Source organism: Dendropsophus ebraccatus, chromosome 9 (assembly GCF_027789765.1).
Source record: "Dendropsophus ebraccatus isolate aDenEbr1 chromosome 9, aDenEbr1.pat, whole genome shotgun sequence".
NCBI classification, from domain to species: Eukaryota; Metazoa; Chordata; class Amphibia; order Anura; family Hylidae; genus Dendropsophus; species Dendropsophus ebraccatus.
This window is the reverse complement of record NC_091462.1, coordinates 21,991,205-22,007,749: the sequence shown is the minus strand read 5'-3', so window position 1 is coordinate 22,007,749 and position 16,545 is coordinate 21,991,205. Positions and strand designations below refer to the sequence as shown.

The 16,545-nt window shown below is 42.8% G+C and overlaps 1 protein-coding gene across 5 annotated transcripts in view; it reads right to left on the bottom strand.

Annotated features, from left to right (window-relative positions):
* Positions 1-16,545, bottom strand: part of FMNL2 (formin like 2) — a 205,326-nt gene that overhangs the window by 107,437 nt on the left and 81,344 nt on the right. The window lies entirely within an intron of this gene.

The window sequence follows — 16,545 nt, the reverse complement described above, 5'->3', positions numbered from 1 at the left end:
TTCTCTCCACCAAACTTCTCTCCCCTGTTTCTCCCCCATCCCCATGTTTCTCTCCGCTGTTTCTCTCCCCCATCCCCATATTTCTCTCCCCCCTGCTTCTCTCCCCTGTTTCTCCCCCATCCCCAGGTTTCTCTCCCCCATTGTTTTCTCCTGTTTCACAGGGGCACCATAGTTTGGGGAACTTTCCCCGCGGCACACCCGACCATGTGTCGCGGCACACTGGTTGAAAATCACTGCCATAGAGAACCTCTCCTGCTCTGGACAGTTCATGACATGGACAACGTTTCTCACACAACCTATTATAAAATAAGAACTTTCCATTACTCAGATAAACTTTATTAACTCAAAATCTCGAAAAGCCCAAGGCTGAAAATGGGTAAAGGAGAAGAGTTATCCAGGCTTAGAAAATCATGTCTGCTGTCTTCCAGAAAGAGCGCCCCACTTGTCCTCAGTTTGGGTGTGGGTATTGCAGCTCGGTTCCAAGTAGATGGAGCTGATTTGTAATACCACACACAACCTGAGAACAGGGGTGGCGCTCTTTTGCTATGCTTTTTTTCTAATCCTGGATTTTCCCTTTAAGGCTACACTTTCTACATATTAAGGACACATATATCCCTTTAAATCCAAGCATTTCCATTACAACAGAGTGAAATAACTTGGACGTGTGTTTTCCTTCATGCGTTCTGAGACCTGCCCTGACTCGCCGTTTCCTCCCATATAAAAGTTACATCTGTTCCCGAAAAGTATTTAGTCAGCTTTGTGTTTCACTGATTAAAAAAAAATAAAAAAATTAGCAAAACTTCACGTTAGTCTCAATCTGCTGAGTTGTATAGGGAAAGCTTCAGTCTCCATCGGACAGACCCGGACGGGACCCAGAGCCCCGATCACCGATGATTAAAGGGCCCAAACGGGGTCAGTGACACAACACAGAAGAGCAGGGATTACACTGGATGGAGGCCAAAGAGGAAATGTACTTCTGGGTCATTATTCATCCTATATTTCTTATGTTACCTTTTGAACTTGTGTAGAAGACTTTGTTACTGGTGATACGTAACATATATGTAATCCTACTGGGAGGTGCAAGTGGACTGATGTACATATATATATATATATAACAGTATGTATTGTCATCAAAGGCCTCCATATACATTAGAGCCATGTCCCCCAAAATATAGTTGCAAAACTACAACTCTCATCATGCCCTAACAGCCTAAGGAGTTGTGGGCTTCAATCACTGGTAGTCTCTAGCCTTTAAAGGGGTACTCCGCCAAAAATTATTTTCTCTCAAATGAACTGGTTCCAGAAAGTCATATAGATTTGTAATTTAAAAATCCACATACATTAGAGCCATGTTCCCCAAAATATAGTGGTAAAACTACAACTCTCATCATGCCCTGACAGCCTAAGGAGTTGTGGTTTTACGACACAATGGAAAACACTGCATTAGAGGGGTAGGTACTCCTGCGAAAATCTTTTTTTTTTTTTTTTTTTTATTCCAAATCAACTGGTGTCATAAAGTTATATAGATTTGTAATTTACTTCTATTTAGAAATCTGAAGCCTTCCAGTATTTATCAGCTGCTGTATGTCCTGCAGGGAGTGGTGTATTCTTTCCAGTCTGACACAATGCTCTCTGCTGCCACCTCTGTCCATGTCAGGAACTGTCCTGAGCAGTAGCAAATCCCTATAGAAAACCTCTCCTGCTCTGGACAGTTCCTGACACGGACAGAGGTGGCAGCAGAGAGCACTGTGTCAGACTGGAAAAAATATACCACTTCCTGTAGGACAAACAACAGCTGATAAGTACTGGAATACTGGAGATTTTTTAAATGGAAGTAAATTACAAATCTATATAACTTTCTAAAACCAGTTGATTTGAAAGAAAAATTTTTTGCTGGATAATCCCTTTAACAGCTCATTGTCAAGGTTACCGACCACCACTCTGTTTTAAAATCAATGGTCTGGCTGGTGTATGTAAAGTTATAATGTAAATGTGAAGAGATATAGGGGGAGATTTATCAAACATGGTGTAAAGTGAAAGTGGCTCAGTTGCCCCTAGCAACCAATCAGATTCCACCTTTTATTTACCAAAGAGTCTGTGAGGAATGAAAGGTGGAATCTGATTGGTTGCTAGGGGCAACTGAGCCAGTTTCACTTTACACCATGTTTTGTTTAATATATATAAGCACTGCTTTTACAGCAGAGTGGTGGTCGGTAACCTAGACAATGAACTGTCAACAATGGAAGGGAATGAGCAGCATATCAGAAGGAGACACGTTTGCGAAATAATTGTATTTGCACAAATATATAACTTGACAAGTCCTACAAGTATAACTATATTAGAGATCCCGCTTTATGTGGCATAGGGACCCCCTAAGGCACCAGGGCCCAGATGCAGCTGTCACCTCTGCCCCCCGAATATCTATTCCCCGGCTTGAAGTGACCTGACCCATTTCCTAAAGAACAAGACGCAGTCACCAGTGTCGGACACAGGGCCGTGTGGAGCAGAGAAGAACCTCGACTGATCTCCGTGTGTCTCTGTGGAAACATCTGGCCTTGTACATGCATGAATAAGCCCACCCATCGCCCAGGGACGCTGCCAGCTGAAAATACTATACAACCAGCTGAGGAACATTTGATTTCTTGCTGCCGCTGCTATCGGGGGGATCGGCGGTAATAATAATTTGGCGCTATATTTAACTGTACTCAATGAGGCTTTGCTTAAATTAGTGGGAACAGGGATTTGTATGTAACTGCCTGCTAACCGGTGTCCTGTGGAGATGATCACATCCTTAACTTTTACTATCTACTTTCCTAATTTTGAGAAATTCAAAACGTGTAGGTGTACGCCATGACCCGTATACAGGTCTCCAAAGCAATGGGCCTTAATCACTGGTAGTCTCTAGGAACCCCTTACAGGGGCACCCCGCCAAAAATATATATAATTTCAAATTAACTGGTTTCAGAAAGTCATAAAGATTTGTAATTTACTTCTATTTAAAAATTTCAAGTCTTCCAGTACTTATCAGCTGCTGTATGCCCTGCAGGAAGTGGTTTATTCTCTCCAGTCTGACACAGTGCTCTCTGCTGCCACCTCTGTCCATGCCAGGAACTGTCCAGAGCCGAAAGGTTTTCTATGGGGATTTGCTGCTGCTCTGGACAGTTCCTGACATGGACAGAGGTGGCAGCAGAGAGCACTGTGTCAGACTGGAAGGAATCCACCACTTCCTGCAGGACATACAGCAGCTAATAAGTACCGGAAGACTGGAGATTTTTAAATAGAAGTAAATTACAAATCTATATAACTTTTCAATACCAGTTGATTTAAAAAAAATAATTATTATTATTATTTTCAAGGGAGTACCCCTTTAATCAGACCCCCAACATGACTCTATCGTTCCAGAAATCTCCAAAGTCTACCTTACAGCCATATTATATCTAAATATATGTCTGGAAAAGCTGGGTGACAACTAATATGGCGGCCATTGCACCTGACAAGAGGGTTGCCGCCATGCTTGTCTGGAGTCCTATAGCACAAGGAAGCAAGAAGTAATAATCCACTTCCTATGTAGACAGCATTACCATTCAGGATGCTGAAAAAGCTGGGTGACAATTAATACAGCTCCACAAAGGTTGCAACCATACTTACCTTGAGACCTATAGGGCTTTGTGACAAGAAAGCAAGAAATAGTAATCCACTTCCTATCTAGACAGGATTACCAGGATTCAGGATTCCAGGAAAGCTGAGTGACAACTACTATGGCCATCATCACAACTTAGACAGGGTTGTCACCATGCTTTCCTTGAATCCTGTTGGGTTGTGACATGGAAGTGGAAATTTATAAATTATGTAGACAGATTTGTCGTTCAGGAATCTGGAAAAGATGGGTAAAATCAATACAGCCACCATCACAGCTCCCATAAGGGTTGTCTTTATTTTTATCTTGAGGGTTTTATAGGGACATATAAACAGCAGATAAATAAATCACTTTCTATGTAGAAAGATCTGCTGTTCAGGACTCTGGGAAAGCTGGGTGACAACCGATATGGCCACATTTACAGGTCCCCCTAAATTGTCAGTATACTCACCATGCCTCATTCAGGTTTTTACAGTGATACAGAAGAAGGAAATAATAAATCCCTTCTTAATGTTACAGATTTGCCATTCAGGATTCTAGGAAAGCTGTCCACTGTCACAGCTCCCATAAGGGTTGTCCCCATCCCTACAATGAGTCCTGGTGGGTTTTAAAGTGCCATATAAACAGTAGATAATAAATTACTTCCTATATTTATCTGTCATTCAGGATTCTAGGAAAGCTGGGTAACAACCAATATGTCCTTTGTCACATCTCCCATAAGGGTTGTCACCATCCTTACCATGAGTCCTGGAGGGTTTAAGATATACACAGCAGATAATAAATTACTTCCTATATTTATCTGTCATTCAGGATTCTAGGAAAGCTGGGTGACAACCAATATTTCCACTGTTACAGCTCCCATAATGGTTGTCACCATCCTTACCATGAGTCCTGGAGGGTTTTATAGTGCTATATAAACAGCAAATAATCACGTCCTGTCTTGATCTGTCATTCAGGATCCTTGGAAAGCTGGGTGACAACCAATATGTCCATTGTCACAGCTCCCATTAAGGTTGTCACCATCCTTACCATGAGTCCTGGAGGGTTTTGCTGTGCCATATAAACAGCAGATAATCACGTCCTGTCTTAGTCTGTCATTCATTCAGGATTCTAGGAAAGCTGGGTGACAACCTATATGGTCAACTTTACAGCTCCCACAATGGTTGTCATTATACTAACCATGAATTATGCAGGTTTTTACGGTGACACGAAAGTGGGAAATAATAAATCACTACTTATCTTGAGAGATTCACCATTCAGGATGCTGGGAAAGCTGGGTGACAGCTAATATGGCATAAGAGGGGTTGTCACCATGCTTACCTTGAGTCCTATGCGATTAAACTTTAACTCAAAGAACTAATAAAAGATTTCCTATCTGGACAGATTCACTGTTCAGGATGCTGGGAAAGTTGGGTGACAACCAATATGGCATAAGAGGGGTTGTCACCATGCTTACCTTGAGTCCTATGGGATTACACTTTAACTCAAAGAAATAATAAAAGATTTTCTATATGGACAGATTAGCCTTTCAGGATTCTGGGAAAGCTGTGATGACGGTCCTATAGGTCGCACCCAACTTTCTGAAAATCCTAAAAGGTAAATGTGTCAAACCACACTGGGAATTATTACACATATAACCCCACAGGACTCCAGGTAACCACATGACAACCCTTATGGGAGCAGCTGTGATGGCGGCCATATTGGTTGTCAATCAGATTTCCCAGAATTTTCAGATAGAACATGGATGGGGAACCTTCGGCCCTCCAGCTGTTGCAAAACTACAATTCCCATCATGCCTAGGCAGCCGAAGCTAAAGCTTCGGCTGCCCAGGCATGATGGGAATTGTAGTTTTGCAACAGCTGGAGGGCCGAAGGTTTCCCATCCCTGAGATAAAAGGTGACTGATCACTCCAGGTAAGCATGAAGACAACCATTCGGCGGCCATATTGGTTGTATCACTATAGGTCTGTATAGGTTCCCCCCTCCTCTGCCCCTCGGTCTCCCCTCTGATTTACGGCCTGAAATTGATGGAGCAGCATGACGCTGACTCTAAGCATGCTCCATGCGCGCTTACATCTGCCACAAAGAAGGTCATTTCCAGACTGGTATTAATGCTCTATTCATGGAATTAATCCTATCTTTTAATCAGGCTACAAAAGCAAGCTGCTCGCCACGGCCGCGCCACACAATATGTTACAGGGACGCCAGCATCTGACTGGACGTGTGACTTCTGCAGGACGCCACCCCGTAAACAGGACAATGGTGTCAGGCCGCTAGATTATACCGCGGTATATCACTGGGGCCTAGCTTACCCTATTGTATGTTGTTGTTTTTATTACTTGTTAATCTCTATGGGACGCAAACTGATGTCTGTGCGGTTCCTTATCGACGGGTCATGGGTGACGGAGTAAATAAAATCTAAAGGAAACTCATCTTCCTGTGCGAACATCACAAGACGGGGGAGATTTCCAACTACACGACCAGGGGTGACAAACTCAGCCCCTCCAGCTGTGGCAAAACTACAATTCCCATCATGCCTGGACAGCCAAAGCTTTAGCTTTGGCTGTCCAGGCATGATGGGAATTGTAGTTTTGCCGCAGCTGGAATATCCCTTTAAAAGAGGGTCCCCTGTCCATATGCAGTGGCTTCCTACAGGGTTTAAATAAAAAAATGACCGCTTTCTTCCAGAAACAGCGCCACTCTTGTCCTCAGTTTGGCTGTTGTTTTTCAGCTGCATTGAAGTGAATGGAGCTGAATTGTAATACCACACACAACCTGGGGGCAGGGGTGGAGCTGTTTTTGCAAAAAAAAAAAAAAAATAGCTGTACTATTTCTAATCCTGGACAAGGGGTATTCCCGTCTCAAAAGGTAATGGCCTATCTCTAAGATGTCGTCACTGTGTGATCGGTAGGGGTGCGATTTCTGATCATATAATACTAATATATTCATTGCCTAACTAAATCAAACTGTATCAGCTTCTCAGTTAAAGGGGTACTCTGGCATAAAATGCTTTCTTTCAGATCAACTGGTGTCAGAAAGTTGTCATTTACTTCTACGTAAAAAATCTCAAGTCTTCCAGTACTTATCAGCTGCTGTATGTCCTCCATGAAGTAGTGTATTCTTTCCAGTCTCTCTGCTGCCACCTCTGTCCATGTCAGGAACTGTCCAGAGCAGTAGAGGTTTTCTATAAGGATTTGCTGCTGCTCTGGACAGTTCCTGACATGGACAGAGGTGGCAGCAGAGAGCACTGTGTCAGACTGGAAAGAATACACCACTTCCTGCAGGATAAACAGCAGCTGATAAGTACTGGAAGGCTGAAGATTTTTAAATAGAAGTAAATTACAAATCTATATAACTTTATGACACCAGTTGTTCTGAAAGAAATATATATATTTTTTGGAGTTTTTTTTTTAAAGGGGTACTCCAGTTCGGGGGTATTTTTGAGAATCGCCGGGGAGGGGTTGGAAATTGAAGCCGGAAGTCACTTACCTCCCCCGTTCCAGCGCCGGTTCCCGGATCGCGCCGCCCGTTACTCCCGTCCCGCGGCCGCTTCCTGGTCAGAGCTGCCGCATGAGACTGGATGTCTCAAGGCAGCTCTGCCAATCAGCGGCCGTAGTGGGGTTCCGCCTCGGCCGCTGAATGGCAGAGCTGCCTTGAGACGTCACGTCTCTTGCGGCAGCTCTGACAAGGAAGCGGCCGCGGGATGGGAGTATCGGGCGGTGCGATCCGGGCACCGGCGCTGGAACGGGGGAGGTAAGTGACCTCCGGCTTCAATTTCCACCCCCTCTCCGGCGATCCTCAAAAATACCCCCGACCCAGAGTACCCCTTTAAGTACAATCTATTGTGGCATGTTGGGAGTTGTAGTTTCCCCCCAGCTGTAAATCAACCACTGCCCTGATGGGTTATGTGAAGGCTTACTGAGTCACTCCCTTACTGCTGGTCCACCACCCATTGTGCAGATGTTCTCTGGATGCGGTAAGCGAGTGCACTTAGCCCCTCTAATAACATACATAAATCATGGCAGGAGGGAGCAGGAGTCGTAGTCAGCGGATGCGTCCGCCCTCAGATAAGGATATCATATGCAGGATATTATGGCGAGCTCCCACTTACTCAGCCGGGATCGGCCAAATATCTCGCAGTATCCCAGGAAAGCTGAAACCTCCACAATTACATAACAGATTTGTTCTCAGCTCCTTCCCACACACAGATTATTCAACAAGGGTGTTGTCATTGGATTCCAGATACAATATTCATATTTTCGAGTGTTTTTGGCGCAGCCTACAGAGCAGGGCGTTCAGGAAGGGACGGTTCTGTCCAAAAGCGCTTCCAGGCTGCCAGATGGACCGCGATGATCTGACAAATACGTTCAGGGCTTCTTCTTCACATAGGGAATTGTCGTGCCAAACGTGTTTCCTTCCAGCCAGGGTCTGTGTTAGATCCCCCACCTCCTAACACAATCTTATAATATATCCTCATACCATTCACTTCTCCTAATCACCTGCAGAGACACATAAGTCAACTGATAAAATTGTGTCTGCCTGTAACCAACTCTAGGGGGAGCCCAAGAGCTTACTGTATACAGTGGTACCTCGGTTTAAGAGTAACTTGGATTGAGAGCGTTTTCCAAGAAGAGCTCACAGTTTTTCAAAATTGTGACTTGGTGTAAGAGCATTGCTTTGGTGTAAGAGCTCCCTGTACTAGGTGGGAGGTGGAGTGGAGGAGGGGCATGGCCTGCATAGCGGGGTCTACCGCCCTGAACTCTGACCCAGCAAGTCTCCCTCACCTTCCAAATCATAGCAGATCCACGTCAGGCTGGGGCTTACATCAGAGGACAGGACTGTGGAGGTAATCTCTTCATAGCTGTAACCCCTCTCTCCCCAGACAGATGTGCCCACATCTGCCCTGCTCATTCATTTATGCTCCCTGCAGTCTCTGTCAGCCATTGTGTTTCCCATCCTCTCCATCCCTGCTATAGTGTTCCTGCACTCAGCTATACACACTGCTGCTATAATGTGGCGGCACTTACACTCAGCTATACACACTGCTGCTATAATGTGCCTCCACTCACACTCAGCTATACACACTGCTGCTATAATGTGGCGGCACTTACACTCAGCTATACACACTGCTGCTATAATGTGGTGGCACTTACACTCAGCTATACACACTGCTGCTATAATGTGCCTGCACTCACACTCAGCTATACATACTGCTGCTATAATGTGCCTGCACTCACACTCAGCTATACACACTGCTGCTATAATGTGCCTGCACTTACACTCAGCTATACACATTGCTGCATAGAAAAGTTTCTGTCACTGTCCTCCTGCACAGCAAGTTTATGCTCTTACTATACATTATACACCACATGCTGATACTATACTGTACAGTAACTTATAATATCACATATACAGCTGTTTCTCATTGTTTTTTTCATCTGTTCTGCACGTAATTCAGAATTAAAAATCATTATTTTTGGGGTGTGGAACCAATTGTCTGCATTGCTATGATTTGTTATGGGAAAATTTGCTTTGGCTTAAGAGTGGATTTGGATAACAAGCGCAGTCCAGGAACGAATTATACTGGTAATCCAAGTCGCCACTGTACTGGTTTTTAAAGTATTAACTGTATGCAGTAAGCTTTCCCTAGTGGTTGCTGGAGGCAACTACAGTTTGGCCATTTAAAGGGTTTTTCCATGATTTTTTTTATTGATATGTGTAGTTTTCCCATCACAGTGTACACTCTAATGGCTGGTGTGGTGTCACATCTCCTGGCTTAGACTGGCACATGTAAAAATCCCACTGCTCTTGTGTGCCAACGTAGGGTATTTAACATGGCGCATATGTTGACCCACGGGGGCACTGTCAACTGGTGTTGTATGTAAGAGGATTATGAATCCCAAATAGAGAGTCTCTCATCTAATGCAGAAGATTACATTGCATTAAAGGGGACGCCATTGTTAGGAATTACCGCCAAGCCCTGGTATGGGAAATGTTTGGCAGATCGTGGCACCGAGCGCCAAGTCTTGGGATGAGACAAGCACATAAAGCATTCTCTGCTTCGGATTATGCAGCGTTAGGAGGGTCTCTTGAAAATAAGCTGAATTACTAGTGATCAGCTGTGATCTGTGGTGAGACCTGTGAGAAGGTGTTCAGTTTCCCTACAGCGCCACCACAGGGTAATTTATGTATTACACTATGTACATTCAAATCAATAGGTCAGTCAAGTATAGTGCTAGTATATGAAAACTGTATGGTGCTATTATATGAATACTGTATGTGGTAGTATATGTAAATAATCCTGCGGGGTGGTACTATAGGTACAGTGTTTTATAAGAACACTGTATAGTGGTCTTTATAAGAATACTTTAAGGTAGCAGTATATGAATACTATATGTCAGTATTATTGGAACACTGTACAATGGTATTATGTGAACAGTGTATGGTGGTATTATATGAATACTGTACAGTGGTTTTATGTGAACAGTGTATGGTGGTATTATATGAATACTGTACAGTGGTATTATGTGAACAGTGTATGGTGGTATTATATGAATACTGTACAGTGGTATTATGTGAACAGTGTATGGTGGTATGGGAATACTGTACAACGGTATTTTATGAACACTGTATGGTGGTATTAACACTATATGGTGGCATTATGTGAACACTGTGGTAAAATTATATGAATACTGTATATTAGTATTATATAAATACTGTATGGTGGTATTATCTCAACAGTGTATAGCAGCATTATATGAATACTGTATATTAAAATTATATGACCATTGTATAATGGTATTATTGAAAGTGTATGGTGGTACGGTATAATATGAAAACTGTATGGTGGTATATGAATACTATATATTAGTATTATATGAACACTGTATGGTAGCATCAAATGAATACCATATGGTGGTATTATATGAATACTGTATGTTAGTTTTATATGGTGGTATTATATAATACAGTATGTTGGTATTATATGAGCACTGTATGTTAACATTATATGAATACATGAATACTGTATGTTGGTATTATATGAGCACTGTATGGTTGTATTATATGAATACTGTATGTTGGTATTATATATACACGATATGGTTGTATTATATGAATACTGTATGTTGGTATTATATGAATACTATATGGTTGTATTACATGAATACTGTATGTTGTTATTATATGAATACTTGTATTATATGAGTACTATATGTTGGTATTATATGAGCACTGCATGTTGGTATTACTCATACATGAATGTTGTATGGCAGTAGTATATGATCAGTATGTATTATATACCACTGCCCATAAAGTCCCATTCTAGGCCACAATAGATATGATAAATGAAGCCAAAGTTGCCCCAGTGCTGAGCCCAGACTCATACCCTGCGAGATCCTGGATGGCATCCAGCTATGTAAGGAATATAATGTGAACACAACGCCATGAAAAAGCTTGTGTTTCGAGTCGTTCCATGGAAAGAGCTGGGCTAAATAATGATGTCAGAATTCCTGAGATTTGCTGAAATGAAGATCTGTTAAATAAAGCAATGGCTTCCAGAGTGGCTGAATAAATCCTTCTGATGGTAATTAGGTTAAACAGTTCAGCAGGTCTGCTTGAAAGCGGAGCGTGGTGCGGAATAAAAATGAGCGTGCATACTATTTCCAGACCTCGGCCGGCCTATTACAAAGGAAATACGGAGAATTAATTCTACCTCAGTACCAACAATGTCTATCTGCCTCCAGCTTCAAACTGTGTGAAAAAATATAACTTACATAATAGGCGGCTAGGAAATCGCCGGCTCTTAAAGGGGAGTCTTACACTTAAAATAAATTGCTCTTAATTACTCTGGGAAAAAAAAGAAATGTGACACTTCTCTTCCCGCCGCTCCTTTTGATCTCCATCATTTCACATTTCTGATTTTTATTAGAAAAATTGCTTAAATAAACCTTTTTTTTTTTTTTTTTTTTTTTTTTTTTTACAGTAAAGCAATTTTCAGCGCTGCAAATTAATGTTAATGATTCTCCAATTTAACCAAATGTGGATGTTAAAGGGATATAACTCATTGTTTAATGCAGGGCCTGCTGTAGGGTTGTATTAAGGGGGGCGGCCTGTTATCTTGGGACCACCACAAGTCTTACTGCTTACTATATAGTGGAAGGCTATACATATTGTACAGCATTTTTACTAGATTACTTGGAGCTGTTTACTGGTATCCATATATTGGAGTTAGCGGAGTACTGTAAGGTGGTAAAATATGAGCACTATATGGTGGTTATATATGAATACTGTATGGTGGTATTATATGAACAGTGTATAGTAATATATGAATATTGTATGGTGGTATTATATGAACAGTGTATAGTAATATATGAATACTGTATGGTGGTATTATATGAACAGTTTATAGTAATATTATATAAATACTGTATATTGGTATTATGAACATTGTATGGTGGGATTATATTAAAGGAGAAGTCCGGTGAAGTTCATACTGGGCCCAGTATGAACTACATACAGTCTTCTCAACCTACGCAGCCGGAGTATCGGTCCTGATCCATAAAAATATAGAATTTACTCGCCTACGGGAGGAGATTGATTCCAGAGGGAGGTATGTCTTCCTCCACGGGCGGTTCAATGGCATGGAGCTAGTTATTGCTGCAGTCTACATTCCCCCTCCGTTCACACATGCTGTTTTGCTCAAATTGCTGGTATTCATTAGGGGCTGTATGGATATTCCTATTTACGTAATGGGGGACTTCAACGCAGTAATGGATGCTGGGTTAGATAGGAGTGGGGGTTCGGCCTCCCCCTCCTCCTCCTCGTCCTCCCTGGCGAAGTTTGCTCGGGAGGTCGGGTGGGAGGATGTGTGGAGGTCTATCCACCCAAGTAGGCGGTGTTTCTCTTGCTTTAGCACCTCCCATTTAACTGCATCACGGATAGATCTAGCCTTGACAAATAGTTCAGGGTTAGTTAAGGTACGGAGTATGGTGTACGAACCTAGAGCCCTGTCAGACCATGTTCCAGTAACTCTTACCATAAATTGTGGGGATAGGGTTGGACCCGGGAATTATAGAAATAATTTTAACCTCAACGCACATTGGCTTAACCTCACTGATAAAGATGGCCGTTTGGGCGCTGAGATTAAGGAATTCTGGGACTGTAACCGTGGCTCGGCCGCAATACAGATAGTGTGGGATGCCCTGAAAGCCTTCGTGAGAGGATTGCTGGTCAGGGAAATAGTACGCACTAAAAAAAAGTTTGTACAGGAGGAGTCGGATTTGAAGCTTCGGGTAGAGCTAGCTCAAGCACAGTATTACATCAAGCCCGATGCTCAACTCCTGCAGTCCCTTAAAAAAGCCCAGGAAGATTACTCTCAATATCTGCTTAAGAAAGCCCATAACAAGTCCTTATTCCAAAGTGCTAAATACTACAAAGAGGGGGGGAAACCCGGTAAGTTGCTGTCTTTCATCATTAAGGCACAAGAGGAGAAGAGAAACATACCAGCCATAAGAGACAAAGATGGGCATATTGTTAACACAAAGGAAGAAATTCACGAGAATCTTGTCTCCTTTTACGAGGAACTTTATAGGGCAAAGATTGGGACTTCGCAAGATAGCGTTAGAGATTTTGTGGAAGCGGCCATTACGAAAAAATTATCAAAGGGAGACAGTGACTTGATGGACCAACCCTTTATCAGGGAGGAAGTTTCTAGTGTTTTTCGGTCGCTGCCTAATGGCTCTGCGGCTGGCCCAGATGGCCTCCCGTTTGAGCTGTATAAAAAATATCAATCAGTTTTACTGCCGATGTTAGAAGAGGTCATTAATGAATCCTGTGAAACGGGCACCCTTCCTCCCTCTATGAGTGAGGCTACTATCATTTTAATTCCAAAAAAGAATAAAGATAGGCTGGACATGGGCGCATATCGCCCAATTTCACTACTAAATGCAGACACAAAGATTTTTTCTAAGTTGCTGGCAGCTAGGGTCAGGAGGGTAGTCCCTGAATTGGTGGGGGACGACCAGACGGGATTTGTTCCCGGCAGGTCGATCTTTACCAATCTGGAGAGGGTCATGCTGAATGTGGAGATGGAGGACGAGGCCCCCCGCTCTATCCTGTCGATTGATGCCGTGAAAGCGTTCGACAGGGTAGAGTGGGGGTTCCTGTGGGAGGCCCTGGGCGGTTATAACTTTGGAGATAACATGATTAAATGGATAAAAATGCTTTATGCTCAGCCTACAGCTCGGCTCTCTGTGAATGGAGAGTTATCATCTAGGTTTGCGTTGTCACAGGGCACCCGACAGGGTTGCCCATTGTCCCCTCTCCTATTTGCATTATATATAGAACCTTTAGCGAACATGGTTAGAATGAACAACAATATACAGGGCTTTGGGCTAAAGGGAGTGCAAGATAAGTTGCTTCTCTACGCTGATGATTTACTGTTTTTCGTTAGGGATCCGGATAATACTTTGCCTTATGTTTTGGAAATATGCCAAGACTTTGGCAGGGTCTCTGGGTTCGAGATAAACTGGTCCAAGTCTCTGTTAATGAATTTGCACGGCACCCCTAGGGATAGCACTAACAATCTTGGTCTTCAAGTTGTGGAAGATAAGATGGAGTACTTGGGTATCACCATTGCGAAAGACATCTCTAACTACCCCCTTTATAACCTTAGACCCTTACTGGCCAGGTTTAAAAAGAAAGCGGAGGTTTGGGCAAAATTACCTCTCACGATGGCTGACAGGGCAGCCTTGATAAAAATGGTTATCCAACCTCAAATTTTGTATTTCATCAGGGCTTCCCCAACCTGGATTACTGTTGGATTTTTTAGATCTTTGGAACGGGTTCTGAACAAAATTATCTGGGGGAGTAAGAGGCCTCGTACACGGTACTCCACCTTTACATTGCCTATACAAAGGGGGGGGTTTGATCTGCCAGATTTTATGTTATACTTCTACGCGATTAACTTACTTCAGATATGTAAGCACGTGCACTCTCCGTTGGGCACGTTCATCTTGGAGCGGTGGCCCGCGAGCCCAGAGTCCCTTCTCACATATATGGAGGGTCACAGATCACAATTTGGTAATACTTATATGTTTTCTAAATTAAGGGTATGGGATAGAATATGGGTTTATATACGTAATTTGGTAGGTATAGATGCTTGCACTATTTTCTCCCCGCTATGGGAGAATCATAATTTTTTGGTTTTTCACGACATTGGTTACTCTAAGATGTGGAAAGATAAGGGCATATTTAAGATTTCACAAGTTTTTAGGGACGGGGCAATTATGCCCTTCGTGGATTTACAAAAGGAGTTTGCACTTTCGGATAAGTTTAAATTTTATTACCATCAGTTAAGGCACGCTTCCTCTACTATAGAGAGGGGCAGACTTAGGGTAGTAGATGTGGAGTTATTTTGTACTCTTAAGAATTCGGGGGGTTTTAGGAAGGGGGAAATGAGGAACATATACAGTGAGTTGAGGGACATACGGGCTCGCGGCCCGCTGCTGACTAAGAAACAGTTGTGGGAAAGAGAGATTGGGCCAATTTCTGAAGATGACTGGGGAAATGTTTTAGCAAGTGGTAGTAGAGTTTCCTCTAACAAAAACCATCAGTTAGTACAGTTTAGAATTATCAACAGGCTACATTTCCCCCCGGCTGTCTTAAGTAAAATGGGTAGAAATGTGGGTGGACTATGCCCTAGATGTGGCCAACAGGAAGCGAACTACACCCATATGTTGTGGAGTTGCAGGAAGTTGAAGCACTACTGGGAGAGTGTAACTAATGCTATTAAATCTGCAACTGGTATAGTATTTCCTTGTAGTGCTCTGTATACCATTCTGGGGTGCACTGTCCAACTGGGCAGGAAGGCGGGTTTAATCTCCAAGCTCCTGTTTTTGGCCAGACTGCAGATTTTATATAATTGGATCATGGCTTATCCCCCAACGATGGAAAGTTGGTTGGAAGCAGTTGGTAGGGTTAAAAATTATGAGTTGATATACTGTCAGCATAAAAAAAATGGGCATAAGATCTTTAACGCAATTTGGGCTGGGTGGCCGAATGGGGGTGCCGAATAAGCATAAGAATTATAATGTCTCGGTGTTTTTTTTTTTTTTTTTTTTTTTTCCTCTCTTCCCTTCCTCTCGGATGGTGGGTGGGTGGGTGTTGGGTTAGGGGTTGGCCTTGGGGGGGGGGGTAGGGGGGGCGGGTGGGGGGGGGGGCGGGGGATTGATGTTTAAATTGTGTGAACTATGAATTTTGTCTTAACGGTTATTGTGATAAATAAAATACTTTTCTAATGTAAAAAAAAAAAAAAAAAAAAAAAAAAAAAAAGGAGAAGTCCGGTGAATTTTTACTAAACTATTGTATTGCCCCCCAAAAGTTATACAAATCCCCAATATACACTTATTATGGTAAATGCACATAAAGGGAATAAAGTGCAACAAGGCTTCACTTCCTGGATAACATGGTGATGTCACTTCCTGGATAACATGGTGATGTCACTTCCTGGATAACATGGTGATGTCACTTCCTGGATAACATGGAGATGTCACTTCCTGGATAACATGGTGATGTCACTTCCTGGATAACATGGTGATGTCACTCCCTGGATAACATGGAGATGTCACTTCCTGGATAACATGGTGATGTCACTTCCTGGATAACATGGTGATGTCACTCCCTGGATAACATGGAGATGTCACTTCCTGGATAACATGGTGATGTCACTTCCTGGATAACATGGTGATGTCACTCCCTGGATAACATGGAGATGTCACTTCCTGGATAACATGGTGATGTCACTTCCTGGATAACATGGTGATGTCACTCCCTGGATAACATGGAGATGTCACTTCCTGGATAACATGGTGATGTCACTTCCTGGATAACATGGTGATGTCACTCCCT